Source organism: Hordeum vulgare, chromosome 6H (genome assembly GCF_904849725.1).
Source record: "Hordeum vulgare subsp. vulgare chromosome 6H, MorexV3_pseudomolecules_assembly, whole genome shotgun sequence".
In the NCBI taxonomy this organism is placed as follows: domain Eukaryota; kingdom Viridiplantae; phylum Streptophyta; class Magnoliopsida; order Poales; family Poaceae; genus Hordeum; species Hordeum vulgare.
Genome location: NC_058523.1, coordinates 41729037 through 41743472, shown reverse-complemented (window position 1 = coordinate 41743472; position 14436 = coordinate 41729037).

The following is a 14436-nucleotide window of genomic DNA, read 5'->3' as shown; positions in this document are numbered from 1 at the left end:
GGCAACAACCAGAACCGCAACTCCAACACTAAGCCAGCTTATGTTCGTGGTCAGGCCAACAACATTGATATGGGTCAAGCTCAAGACCAGCCTGCTACCGTGATGGGTACACTTCTCGTTAACTCAGTACCTGCTTCTGTATTATTTGATACAGGAGCATCGCATTCCTTTATGTCGGAAAATTTTGCATACATGCATGACATTAGGAGCGAAGAGATGAACCTCCCGATAGTGGTAAACACCCCTGGGGGCGAATGCCGAACCTCTGTGGTTTGCCCCCATGTTCCAGTTGAAATTGAAGGATTAGAATTCCTTGCCAACCCCATCTTACTAAAGTCATCCAACATTGATCTCATATTGGGGATGGACTGGTTGAAAGCTCATACGGCATCGATCGTTTGTGCCACCAAAACCGTCCACCTCCTACACCCTTCAGATGAACTAGTAAGCTACCATGCTCATCTCGTCCGTAATGCTGAGGCACGGCTGTATGCTTTGAATGCATTAAATACGTCGCCTCTTGAAGGAATTGAAAACATACCAGTGGTCCGAGAATTCCAAGATGTTTTTCCAGAAGAACTTCCGGGGATTCCCCCTGCTCGTGCTGTCGAGTTTGTCATTGACTTGGTACCCGGTACCACTCCTATTGCCAAGCGTCCTTATAAAATGCCACCACATGAACTCCTTGAACTTAAGCAAGAAATTGACAACTCGCTCCGTCTGGGTTTCATCCGTCCGAGTTCCTCTGCTTGGGGAGCACCTTCTCTCTTTGTTAAGAAGAAGGATGGGACAAATCGATTGGTTCAAGACTATCGTCCTATCAACCAGGCCACTATTCAAAACAAATATCCTCTCCCACGGATAAATGATTTGTATGATCAACTTGCTAGTTCCACCGTTTTCTCTAAGCTCGACTTGAGATTGGGATACCACCAGATTCGTGTTCGCAAGGAGGATATTCCAAAGACCGCCTTTGTTACTCGATATGGATCATACGAGTACACCGTCATGTCCTTCGGCCTAACCAATGCACCGGCAACTTTCTCTCGATTGATGAATTATATATTCATGGACTACCTCGACAAATTTGTCGTGGTATATCTGGATGATATTCTGGTGTTTTCGAAGAACAAAGAAGAGCATGCTGAACATCTTCGTCTTGTACTGGATAAGCTTCGGGAGCATAAACTCTATGCGAAGTATTCCAAATGTGAGTTCTGGCTAGACGAAGTGACTTACCTTGGTCATGTGATTTCCAAGGATGGTATTGCGGTCAACCCCGAACGAATTCAAGCTATTCTTGACTGGACTCCCCCGAAGAATGTCAAGCAAGTCAGAAGTTTTCTCGGACTCGCCAGCTATTGTCGTCGATTCGTCGAGAACTTCTCCAAGATTGCGAAGCCCTTAACCAACCTGCTTCACAAAGGTGTTAAGTATGAATGGACTGATAAATGTCAGGAAAGTTTCCAGGCACTCAAGGACAAACTGACGTCCGCTCCAGTACTTGCTCCTCCAGATACGAAAAGGGATTTCGTCATATACTGTGATGCTTCTCGTCAAGGAATAGGTTGTGTCCTAATGCAGGATCGCAAGGTGATCGCTTATGCTTCACGTCAACTGCGTGCTCATGAAGAGAACTACCCAGTTCATGATCTCGAGCTTGCCGCAGTCATTCATGCATTGAAGGAATGGCGACAATACCTTGTCGGTAATCGCTGTGAAATCTACACCGACCATCAAAGTCTGAAGTACTTGTTCACTCAACCGGAGCTGAACCTGCGTCAACAAAGATGGATGGAGCGTATAGCAGATTTTGACTGTAGTATATCATATACCCCTGGCAAGGCTAATGTAATGGCTGATGCCTTAAGTCGCAAGTCATACTGCAACCACCTCCAGGTTCATCAGGTTCACGATCGTCTGCAAGAGGAATTCCGTAAGCTGAACCTCCACATTGTTCCTCAGGGTTACCTTGTTCCTCCCCCTGAAGAGTATCAAAAGATGAACCTTCGTGTTGTTAATCAGGGTTCCCTCAGTAACCTAGTGGTTGAACCAGATCTTGTGAGCTCCATAAAGAATATACAGAACTTTGACGATGATGTCGACAGGATTAAGAGCTATATTGCAAAGGGTAAACCCTCCTTTTTCACTGTTGATGAAGGTGGTGCCTTGTATTTCAAGGGTCGCCTATTCGTCCCAAATAAGAAGGAAAATCTCAAGATGACTGGGAAGGTGATGGAAGAAGCTCATGACACACCATTGTCTATTCACCCGGGTAGTACCAAGATGTACCAAGACATCCGGCAAAGATTCTGGTGGCCCAATATGAAACAAGACATTGCACGCTATGTGGCAGAATGTGATATATGCCGGCGAATCAAAGCAGAACACCAAAAGCCTGCTGGAACTCTGCAGCCTATCTCTATTCCTGAGTGGAAATGGGACCATGTTGAAATGGACTTTGTCACTGGTTTTCCCAGGTCTCAGAAAGGTAATGATGCTATTCTTGTCGTCATTGATCGACTGTCCAAAGTTGCACATTTCCTGGCCGTCAAAGAAACGATTAATGCTAGTCAGCTGGCAGATCTTTATATGTCAAGAGTTGTTTCACTTCACGGTATTCCGTTGGTAATCAGTTCGGACCGTGGCAGCTTGTTTACTTCAAAATTCTGGGAAAGTTTTCAGAAGGCTATGGGGACTCATCTGTCCTTCAGCACTGCATTTCATCCTCAATCCCAGGGACAAGTTGAACGAGTCAACCAAATTCTCGAGGACATGCTTCGAGCTTGTGTCATTTCTTTCGGTAAGAAATGGGAGGAATCTCTCCCGTATGCCGAGTTCTCTTACAACAATAGCTATCAAGCTAGTCTGAAGATGGCCCCTTTCGAAGTATTGTATGGGCGAAGGTGTCGGACTCCTCTGAATTGGTCAGAAACTGGGGAACGATCACTCTTCGGTCCGGATATAATTCAACATGCCGAAGATCAAGTCCGCATTATTCATGAGAATCTGAAGGCTGCTCAGTCTCGTCAGAAGAGTCAGTATGACCGTCATCATCAAGATATGGTCTATCAACCTGGCGAAAAGGCTTATCTTCGTGTCACACCAATGAGAGGTGCACACCGTTTCGGAATCAAGGGCAAGTTAGCTCCTCGTTATATTGGTCCTTTCACTGTTCTCGAAAGGCGTGGGAGAGTGGCTTATCAATTGGAACTGCCGGCGAACCTTTCTCAGGTTCACGATGTCTTCCATGTTTCTCAACTCCGTCGCTGCTTCAAGGATCCTATTCGAGCAGTGGATCACGATATGCTTGAGCTACAACAAGACCTCTCTTATAAAGAGCATCCGGTCCGCATTCTCGACCAAGCTGAACGTAAAACTCGTCGCAAGGTCACTAAGTTCCTTAAGGTGCAGTGGTCAAATCACTCTGAAGATGAAGCCACTTGGGAACGCGAGGATCATCTTCGTGATGAATACCCCGGGCTCTTTCCCTCTACCTCTTAATTCTCGGGACGAGAATTCTTGTTAGTAGGGGAGAATTGTGACATCCTCGACTTTTGCTACAGTAGCGATTGTAATTAAGCTACAGTGATCAACCGCTAATGATGCCACGTCATCGAATTCCCATCACAGACCTGCGTGGATTCGCGTCTGTCCGGGTCGATGATTTGAAAGCAAAGGGAAGCACTTTATCGGTTCATTACAAATATTAAAGGAACATATATGAAAAAAAAGAAAGTATTAAAGAAATAATAATGCTAAAAGAAAGAAAAGAAAACTGAAAGAAAGAAATAATAAAAAAAAGGAAAAGGGTAAAACAAAAACAAAATAAAACAAATCAAAAAAAAATGAAAACAACCCCACTCCCCCGGCCCAGCTGGGCCTCCCACCGGCCCAACCGGCCAAACCCTAGCCCCTGGCGAGGGAGCAGCACCCCCCACGCCAACTCCCTCCCCCCCTGGGCGCCGCCGCCAGCCCCCCCCCTCGTGGGGGGCCCCACCCCCACGCCGCCACCTCTCCCTCCCCTCTCGTGACCCTCCCCACCCCACCGACACCCCCCCATCTCGCCCCAACTCCCTCCCACGACCGACCCCCCTCCACACCCGTCGCCCCCCTCCTCTCCACCTCGCCCCTCCCTGGCCGGCTCCTCCCTTCCCGCCGGCGAGCCGAAGCCCCTCGGCCTCCTCCCTCCCGTCGGCGGCCTCCCTCCACCGGCCCTCCTCCCGCGGCGAGCTCCCCCGTCGCCCCCCCGGCGGCCACCTCCTCCACCGGGCCACCCAACCCGGCGGCCCCCCCACCTCACGGCGAGCCCCCCCCCTCCCCGGCCGGCGCGCCACCTCCACCACGCCGGCCACCTCGGCCCCCCCTCCAGGTCCGGCGGCCGGGGCCCTCCCCATCCCGTCGGCCGACCCCGGGAGCCCCGCTGGCCGAGCCCCTCACCATCGGCGGCTCCATCTCCGGGGGGGCCCTCCTCACCGGCTCCTCCTCGCCGGCACGTCACCACCATCGTCACCGTCACCGTCACCGCCTCCACGCCGTCTCCGTCGTCATCTTCGTGCGAACTCCGGCTTCACCGGGCCATCACGTCACCGTCGGTGAGCCCCTCCTCGGGCTCCTCCCACCTTACCGTTCTCCTCGACGTCACGGTTCCGTTCCGGCAAACGGGGCCTCGATCCGTCGACGGTGGACTCCGGTAGAAGGATTCGAAGTTTGTGTTCTTCTAGGTGGAGTAGCAAAAGAACTTCTCTGTCTCTGTTAACAGAGAGATGAGTGTTGAGAGTTTTTGAGAGAAAAGAAATAAAAATAAGAGATGTATTAGATGCCGTATGTATGTATGTATGTATGTATTCGATACCCGTATTATGTATGTATTTGTGTATTTGGATATTTAGAGGAATACGGTATTTGCACGGTTGGGTATCTAATAAAAATAGATGGGTAAATAACCCTAGGTCACTTACCGGTGGGGCCAATACACCCGCTGTCTATGACAGGGAGGCCCCACGCGAGAGTTAAAATACATGATAAAAATAATGTTTTATTAAATAAATAAATAAATAGATATATTAGTTAAAATAATTAATTAACATAATTAGAGTATGACACGTGGGTCCCTCGTTGAATTAATCTGATTAATAAATAATTAATCTTAATAAAAACTTGTGCCTATGACGTTCGGGACCCGCTGGTCAGTTGACCAGTCAAATGTGATGTCAGCATGACATCGCGATGATGTCATAATAGGATTTTACTAAATCTTTTAAATCTGTTTTTAATTCTTAAATACTTAATAAAACTTTGAAAATTAATATTAAATAATCCGTAAGTCAGATCGAAATAATTTCAACATGAAAGTTGATCAGCAATGCGAGACGAGCCCGGATACACGGTCTGTTCGTCTGTCACGCGTCCCTAGCATAGCAAACATGGAACTTTTCCATCGTTTCCAGTGTAACCGGTAGTAGCCCGAGACCCGGAAAATATCGTCAGATATTCTTCCGACCCGTCTATGACGGATGTTGCTGCGTTAGCTCATGTCTAGCCTGCATATTTCCATGTCATGCTTTGTGTTGCATCGGTGCTATTATTTATTGTTTCTTCCCCCTCTTCTTACCGGTAGACCCCGAGACTGACGCTGCTGCCGGGTACATCTACGACCCTGCCGATCAGTCCTTTGCCGCAGAGCAGCAAGGCAAGCAAACCCCCTCTTGATCATTCCTATATCGCCTATGTCTTTCTTCCTACTGCTTGCATTAGTATTTTGCTACTGTTGTAGTTAGCTCCTATATCTGATGCATAGCCTGTTTTTGATGAACTGCTACTTTCAGTCCTGTACCTTTAACCTGCTTAGTATAGGTGGAGCAGTCATCCCCTCTGACCCCGTAGATCAGTTGCCCCGCTTGTTTCCAAATCTCGATCTCTGATCGACGAGCCAGACCCGACACAGCACGTTCACCCTCCTTCGTTGTACGACGCTACAGGGATACTATCGGGTACCGAGGGTGACACCTCGCTAAGTACTCCTGATGATATCTCTGTAGTATAGCTAGTCGGTCGTGGTTATCGAGGGTGATTCCTCTTTCACCATTCCCGATGACGTCTCTGTCGTGCCACCCCGCGAGTGTGGGACCCCCGAGGGTGATTCCTCTAAGCCCACCTTGACGGGTACATCGTTCGGAATCCAACGAGGGTGATTCCTCGGATTCCCCTGATGTTACAACCACACAGTTACTCGACCATGTTACTGGGATCTTCGGCGATTAGTTGTAAGACGGGTGGATTCCCGCGAGACTGTGTTGCTGGCCTAATTAAGATGCTAATGGATTTGGGTATTTGATCTGGGTTGGTCGGAGACCTTTTCGCACTAACCGGCTACGCGGGAAGAATTATGGGTACTCGGCGTCGCGGTATCAGCCGAAGCTTTTCAGATGCCAGCAGTGTAGCGGCGCGCGCCCGAGTGGTCCCGAGATGCATCGCGCTTGTGATTAAGGGATGCTAGGACTGACGTCGGCCGCCCACGCCACGTGCAGGAGCGTGAAGGGGAACTGGGCCCATGAACCCTTTGTGCTTAGGATTTAGACCGGCGGGCTGGCCTCTCTGATTAGTCTTAGGTGGGGCTGCGACGTGTCGATATTCCGAGGCCGGGCAGGACCCAGAAAAGTATGTCCGGCCAGAGTGTTATCGAGCGTGACGGGACATGTGGTGCACCCCTGCAGGGATGAAAATTAACTATTCGGATAGCCGTGTCCACGGTTACAGGACGACTTGGAGTTGTGCCCCGATCTTATACAACTACAATTGTTACTTAACTGGAATTAGTTTGCCTCGGGATTGCTTCCTTGCAGGGAGTCGAGGGAGGATCCTTAGGCGTGACCTCGCTTTAATACTGCTGCAACAATATGACTATTAATGTGTTACCCCCCTGTTCTACTCTCGTCTATTGCTGCAAGACCCTGAAGATGCTAGTCTTCGATAGGACTAGGCCTTCTCTCTCTATTCTCGCATTGCTGTAGTCAGTCCACATATAACCCCCTGCTTTGATACTGATGCATAATTAGAATAGTTTTGATGTAAGACTTGCGAGTACTTTGGATGAGTACTCACCGCTGCTTTGCTCCCCCCTTGTTCCCTTGGTCCGTTTGCTGCGACCAGATGATGAAGCCCAGGAGATGGAGGTCCCCGCCACCGACGACTGCTACCCCGACGGTGCCTACTACTACGTGGAGGCCGCTGATGATCAGGAGTAGTTAGGAGGTTCCCAGGCAGGAGGCCTCGCCTCGTTCGATCGTTGTATCTTTTGTGCTAGCCTTCTCTAAGGCACCCCATGTTTTATGTCTGTACTCAGATATTTGTTGCTTCCGCTGACTCGTGTGTTTATCGAGCTTTCGTATTCTAGCCCTCGAGGCCCCTGGCTTGTAATATGAAGCTGATGTTATTTTATTTGTGTCTAGAGTTGTGTTGTGATATCTCCCCGTGAGTCCTTGGGTTTGATCGTACGCATTTGCGTGTATGATTAGCGTACGATTAAGCCGAGGGCGTCACAGGCGCTCTCTACGATTCTCTTTATTTGAGTCATAGGAAAGCCGTACTATTAAGAGGGGATCCGTAGTGGAAAGGTTTGGGTGGAATCTATCTTTGCACGCGCACACTTCACATATTCTCCCTTACCTTCATCTTTGGAGCGTCCCCCGCCACTGTGTTTCTTTCCTCCTTGCAAATTGGTCCCCAGCGGTAGTACCGCTGGTCCTAGCGGTAGTACCGCTGGAAGACTAGCGGTAGTGCCGCTGCAGCCAGCGGTAGTACCGCTCCAGGAGCTTAGTACCGCCTGCCTAGCGGTAGTTCGTGGACGGACCTTTTTGCGAAGACTTTCTTGGCGGTGGTAGTGCTTTTGCACTACCAAGGGCCCAGCGGTAGTACCGCTGGAGCTCGGGCAGAGAGTGGGAAAACGGTCTGATTTTTCCCCCCACTATATAAAGGGTTCTTCTAGCTGTGGAACCTTATCTCTTACCCTCTCAAGCTCCATTGTTGCTCCCTAAGCTCAAAAGTGCCCGATCTCTCTCCCTAGCCAATCAAACTTGTTGATTCTTTAGGGATTGGTTGAGAAGGCCTAGATCCACACTTCCACCAAGAGAAAAGTTGATTCCCCCACCAATCCCTTGCGGATCTTGTTACTCTTGGGTGTTTGAGCATCCTAGACAGTTGAGGTCACCTCGAAGCCATATTCCATTGTGGTGAAGCTTCGTGGTCTAGTTGGGAGCCTCCAAGCTTTGTGTGGAGTTGCCCCAACCTTGTTTGTAAAGGTTCGGTCGCCGCCTTCAAGGGCACCTATAGTGGAATCACGGTACCTTGCATCGTGCGAGGGCGTGAGGAGAATATGGTGGCCTTAGTGGCTTTTTGGGGAGCATTGTGCCTCCACACCGCTCCAACAGAGACGTACTTCCTGTCAAAGGGAAGGAACTTCGGTAACACATCCTCGTCTCCATCGGTTCCACTTGTGGTTATCTCTATCCTTTACTTTGTATTTGCTTATGCTTGTGACTATATCTTACTTGTCTTAATAGCTCTCGTTGTTAGCTTCTTTAGGGTTCACCTCATTGTCGTATTATTTGTGAACCCGTATGTTGTTTACCTTAACTTTCTAAGATTAATTAAAAAGTGGTCGTTGTCTATTCACCCCCCCTCTAGCCAACCATATCGATCCTTTCAATTGTGATATTGAAAGTGATATATCAACCTCCAACAACCCGGTTCAACACTTCAAGACGAAGCACATTGATATTCGTCACCATTTCATCCAGGAGCATATCAAGCGTGGGGAGATTGATCTTATTCACCTTAACACTACTGATCAACTTGCAGATATTTTCACAAAGCCACTGGATGAAGCAAACCCAAATAATCCATGAAGCTCCGAGACACCACCAAGCTTCTAGGATGCCAAAGCATCTACGGAGAACAATCTATAGGGTACTAAGTACCAAAGGGTAATAAGCTTCTCAACTTCTCACTTCCACATATCACCGTGGAGAACTCAAACCGATGCAACTAATGCAATGGCAAGAACACACGAAGTGGTCAAGTCCCTCACACTCAAATCCCTCCACAACAACAAAAGCTATAGAGAAATATGAGAGGAAGAACAAGGAGCTCACAAAGAACTCCAAGATCTAGATCCAAGGGGTTCCCCTCACATAGAGGATAAAGTGATTGGTGGAGATGTGGATCTAGATCTCCTTTCTCTCTTTTCCCTCAAGAACTAGCAAGAATCATTGGACGGATTGAGAGTTAAAGAGCTCTAAGAAGGTCAACAATGGGGGAAGAACACGAGCTCAACGGATAGATAAGACCAAGGGGGAAGAAGACCCCCTTTATATAGTGGGGGAAGGAATCATACCGTTACCCCCATTTACAGCCCGCGCACAGTGGTACTACCGTTGCCTCTAGCGGTACTACTGCTGGCGAGGAGCGGTACTACCGCTGCCCCTAGCGGTACTACCGGTGGTGAGGAGCGGTGGTACCGCTAGGCCACGGTAGTAAGGATATTACTGTCGGGCCTACCACCGCTTGGAAAAGTATTCGCAGAAAGTCCGACGAAGTACAACTGCTCAAAGAGAGGTACTACCGTCCTGAAGCGGTACTACCGCCCACCCGGAGCGGTACTACCGCCAGGGAGCGGTACTACCGCTTGGCACTAGCGGTACTACCGCTCGCCACTGAAACAACCATAACTTTCGCATACGAGCTCCGAATCGAGCAAACCCAGGCTTGTTAGATTCATTACGACAAGAGCTATCCAAACAACAATATAAAATCTTAATACATGCACTTATGAAAATGCCAATGATATAGAAATGTGAGACCTCTATGAATGAAGAACCGACAAAAACTCCAACGTTGAAAACATCATAGTAGATGCATATGGACTCCGTTTTCGATGAACTCGAGCTTGTCATGAAGATGACCGTAAGCTATAAAACTCACAAAGAAAAACACCAAACAAGAACCAAGAAGTATGATGTAAGGATGCAAATGGTTTGAGCTCTCAGTGAACGATACGATCGAGCTACTCACTTGAGAGCCCCCCCTTGACAGTACGACAATCTCTCCTAAAACAGAAAACCTATCAAGGGCAAACCTATACCTTGCACCTCGTCCTCTTGAGCTAGATGACGATGATCTTGGCTTCCTCAAGATGGATCACCTTCTTGATTGCGTTGTCTTGATGAAGACTAATTGATTGCTCCCCCATACACTACATGAGTGAGCCGCTCTTCAACATATCTTCACGCGTCCATTGCCACCACAATGGACGACAAGCTTCAAGCATGATATCTTCGTGCTGATCCACTTGAACTTGCACACCGCAATCTTGATGACGGTCACCACTTGACGCCATCCTTCATGGGTTGTATGAGATATTCCTCTAGATGCAAGCCCATAAAAACACACCTAACCCCACATAGAACTCTCACGAAGACCATGGGTTAGTACACAAACACGTAATGGACAATGCTTACCATACCATGGGATCACTTGATCCCTCTCGGTACATCTTGTACGCTTTGTGTATTGATCATCTTGATTTACTCTTTGTCTGACGATCTTGATCAACCTTGTGACTCTATGACCATTATTTGAATAATACCTTGAATACCACCTTGGTCATCATATAAACTCCTTGAACCCAACAGATGGACTTCAAGAAGTGCCTATGGACAAATCCTATAAATATAATTTAAGACAACCACTAGTCCATAGGAATTGTCATCAATTACCAAAACCACATATGGAGAAATATGCTCTAACACATAGTCTCCATCATCCTTTCCTAACTAGGACAATGCTCTAATAATGATGGTCATCACACTTCTATTTACTTACGACTCAATATTACAACTGTATACCTATAAGAAAGTATAGATCTATATGATTGCCTTTGGGAGTGTATCAGGATGTCTAATGATCTATCATAGCACGGATATAAAAAACACACAAGCCATGAAATATCATGCTAGCTATCTTACGATCATGCAAAGCAATATGATAACGAATGCTCAAGCCATGGATTTCCCATTTTTATTTTTTTCCACAAATTTAAAATTATTAATTTATTGAAAATTTGTTCCCAAATTAGGATAATATTTGGGGAATAGAAAATATGTTCATTTTTTCATTTTTTTGCAAATTAAAGGAATATGCAGGAATTTCCAAAAATGTTCCAGTTTTCCAAATTTCATAAAAAAAATTGTCATTTCAAATTTTGTTCCTTTTTACTATAAATTGTTCATTTTCAAAATACATTTTCGTGTTTCAATTAAATTTCCGTGATTTTAGAAAATGTTCTCGTTTTCAAAATTTGTTCACATTGTTTCAGAAATATGTTAATGCTTCAAAAAATGTTAAATATTTCAAAAAAAATCGCATACTTGGAAAAGCGTCAAAATACGATTTTTCTTTGCATTTTTAAAGAAATGTCATTGTTTTAAATTTTTGTTCTGAATTTATGTTTTTATACTTTTCCAATATTTTTCTAGAATTTAAAATTGTTTCTGGTCTCAGAAAAAAATTGGAAATTTAAAATTTGATCACATTTTCCATTATACGTTCGTTTTCTCAGAAATTTTCGCATTTCGGAAATCTGTTTCGGATTTAGTGAAATTGTTCCGTTTTTAAAATAAAATTGGACTACCGAAATGGTTCACTCTTCAAGAAATAATTGAAATGAAAAAATACAGCATTTCAATACTGTTTGCAGTTTTTCAAGATATGTTTTAAAAATGTTTTCCAAATATCAACCCTATTGTGTGTTCTGCCATGGTTATATATATTTTTTTTGTCCAGAAGCTAATGTTTGGTCTATTAGCTAATCTATACCTAATAATAAAGCGGCTATTGCTTTCGTCGGAAAATCCACCATGTTATTTTTATAAAAAAAACCTTATAATTTTTGTTATTCAACCCGCAGTTCAAAACCGTTTTGTTCATGAACGACACAAGCGCACCTAATAATAATTAAAAACAAGCGTCGTTCTCCGCATGATCTCGCCTCGCTTGACCGGTTTCGGACAAGGATTCTGCAGGAGCCTCGAAGCATCACGGTCCGATCCATGACTATATAAATTAACACCAGTCAATATATCAAGCCTCGGAACTCCTCCCTACCGAAATCGCCTGTGCTCCCCAGGCAATTGCGCGTTCAGCCGCGCTCATCTTCCTCCTCATTGGCTGTAGGTCAGGCAGTCCTGAAATCTTTAAAAAAAAAGATCATTGGTGCGACTCCACGCCACTGAGCTCGCCCGCGGAGAATCGAGATCTCCTCGCTCCCTTGCTTGTGAGTCTCATCGAAATCGAGCTCCTGGAGAGGCAAGAGCTTGCCTCGCTACCTTGGCTGCGCTGGTCGCCGGCCGCCGCACTTGCGCAGTTACCTTGAGTGCCTCCAAGCGACACAGATCTAAGGTAGGAAGGGACTTTGCGTGGAAAGAGAGAGATGGAGACTTAGACAGACGATGCATGGGCAAAATCGCTGGAAAGAGAATAACGGCAGACAACCAACTGTCGATAGCCTATCCATCTTAGCATCAAACCAAAACAAATATGGGTCCCAAGAAGGGGCGTGCGGTGTGTAGCACAATTGACTGCGTGATGTGCTCTAGATTTCTTATTATATTCTTTCTGATGCGTATACAATATACGGTTCATTTTGAGCTGAGATTTTTTCATGCACAAGTGGATTTTGTGCCTCCTAATGATTACACATGTCTCATGGATTTGTGGCTACTGACCTACTGCTTGTTTGTCACATGATTAGTCATGTGGAGATGGATTTCTTGTTTGTCACATGATTAGTCATGTGGAGATGGATTTCTGGGTACAAGTGATTAAGCTTGTGATTTTATGATCCTTATCTTCATTCTTTTCTTGATCTCGCTTTTGCATCATCAATTTTTCTCATCTTCTCTTTTAATATGTTTTTTCTATCGTGCCTACTATTTTTCGTAGGTGTTGGGTAAAAAGGTTATGCATGGACGGATCCATCAAGATACTACTATACCTCGAGCCAAGATCATCACGTGTGAGAGGTGGGTGTTTCGGCCACACAAAGACAAAAATAAGCTTTAGTTGCACAGTTTAATGTTCAAATTTGAAGTTGTTTGTTCAAAATCCATACTAAAAATACACCACCCTAGTCGATTGGGCGGCCCAGTTTCGGTCAACCAACGGTTTTGGGAACCTTCTACTCCTAGCAGGTTCCTTGAACGGTTTTTACGTTTTTTTTCTATTGTTTTCATTTTTATGTTTCTTTTTTATTTTTTATAATAAGTTCATATTTAAAAATGTTCTTCAAATGCGAAAAATGTTTTTTAGTTTTCTTTAAATATTTTAAATTTCAAATAGTTTGTGTTTTAGAAAAATATTTTAATTTCAAATAGTTTATGTTTAAAAATATATTCAGTATTTTAAAAATGTTTGGTATTTTAATTTTTTTGAGAATATTGAAATTATGTCGAATTTATAAACTACGTTCATGTTCGAAAATTGTTCTTAAATTTCGAAAAATGTTCTAACTTTAAAAAAATGTTCCAAATTTTTGAAAAGTGTCATTTTTCAAACATTGTTTATAAATTGATAAAATGGTCTAGATTTTCAAAAATTGTTCTTCAAATTCGAAAAATGTTTTTTCTTTTTAGAAAAATGTACTAAATTTTACGAAGTTGCCGTTGTTCAAAAACATTCATAACTTAAAAAATGTTCATAATTTAAGAAAAATGTTCAGTACTTTCAAAAAATGATCGGTATTTTCAAAAAATGAATGCTATTTAAGTAAAATTCGAAGTATCATTTTTTTCATTTTTTAAACTAAGTACATTCTCCAAAAGTGCTCTTAAATTAGGAAAAATGTTCTTGCTTTTAAAAAATGTTCCAATTTTGTTGTTGTTTTTCAAACATTATTCATAAGTTCAAAAAATGTTTTGGATTCTTAAAAGTTGTTCTTCAAAATTGAAAAATGTGTTGCTTCAAATTCGAAAAGAAAAGGATAAAGGAAAGAGAAAAACGAACCAAAACAAAAAGAAAGGAAATAAGCAGAAAAAAAAGGAACAGAAAAAAATAAAAAAGGAAAACTTCAAATTTTCGTAAGACAAAAAAACAACCGGACTTGTCCACTCGGGCGACCCCTGTGCATCCGCTTGGCAGTTCGCGGCAACGAGCGATGCATAGGAGGGGCAAACCCTCTTTAGCGCCACAGACGTCTGTTACATGCAAATTTTGCTAAGGGGCACTTGCAACGCTCTACAATGGACCGGTCCATCTAGAGATATTGTGTGCGTTTTAGTGTGTGAACTTTTTTCAAAATCGATGAAGCTTTTTAAATAGCATTGAACTTTTTTTATTGAAATTGGTGAACTTTTTTGAAAATCAGTGAACATAATTTAAATT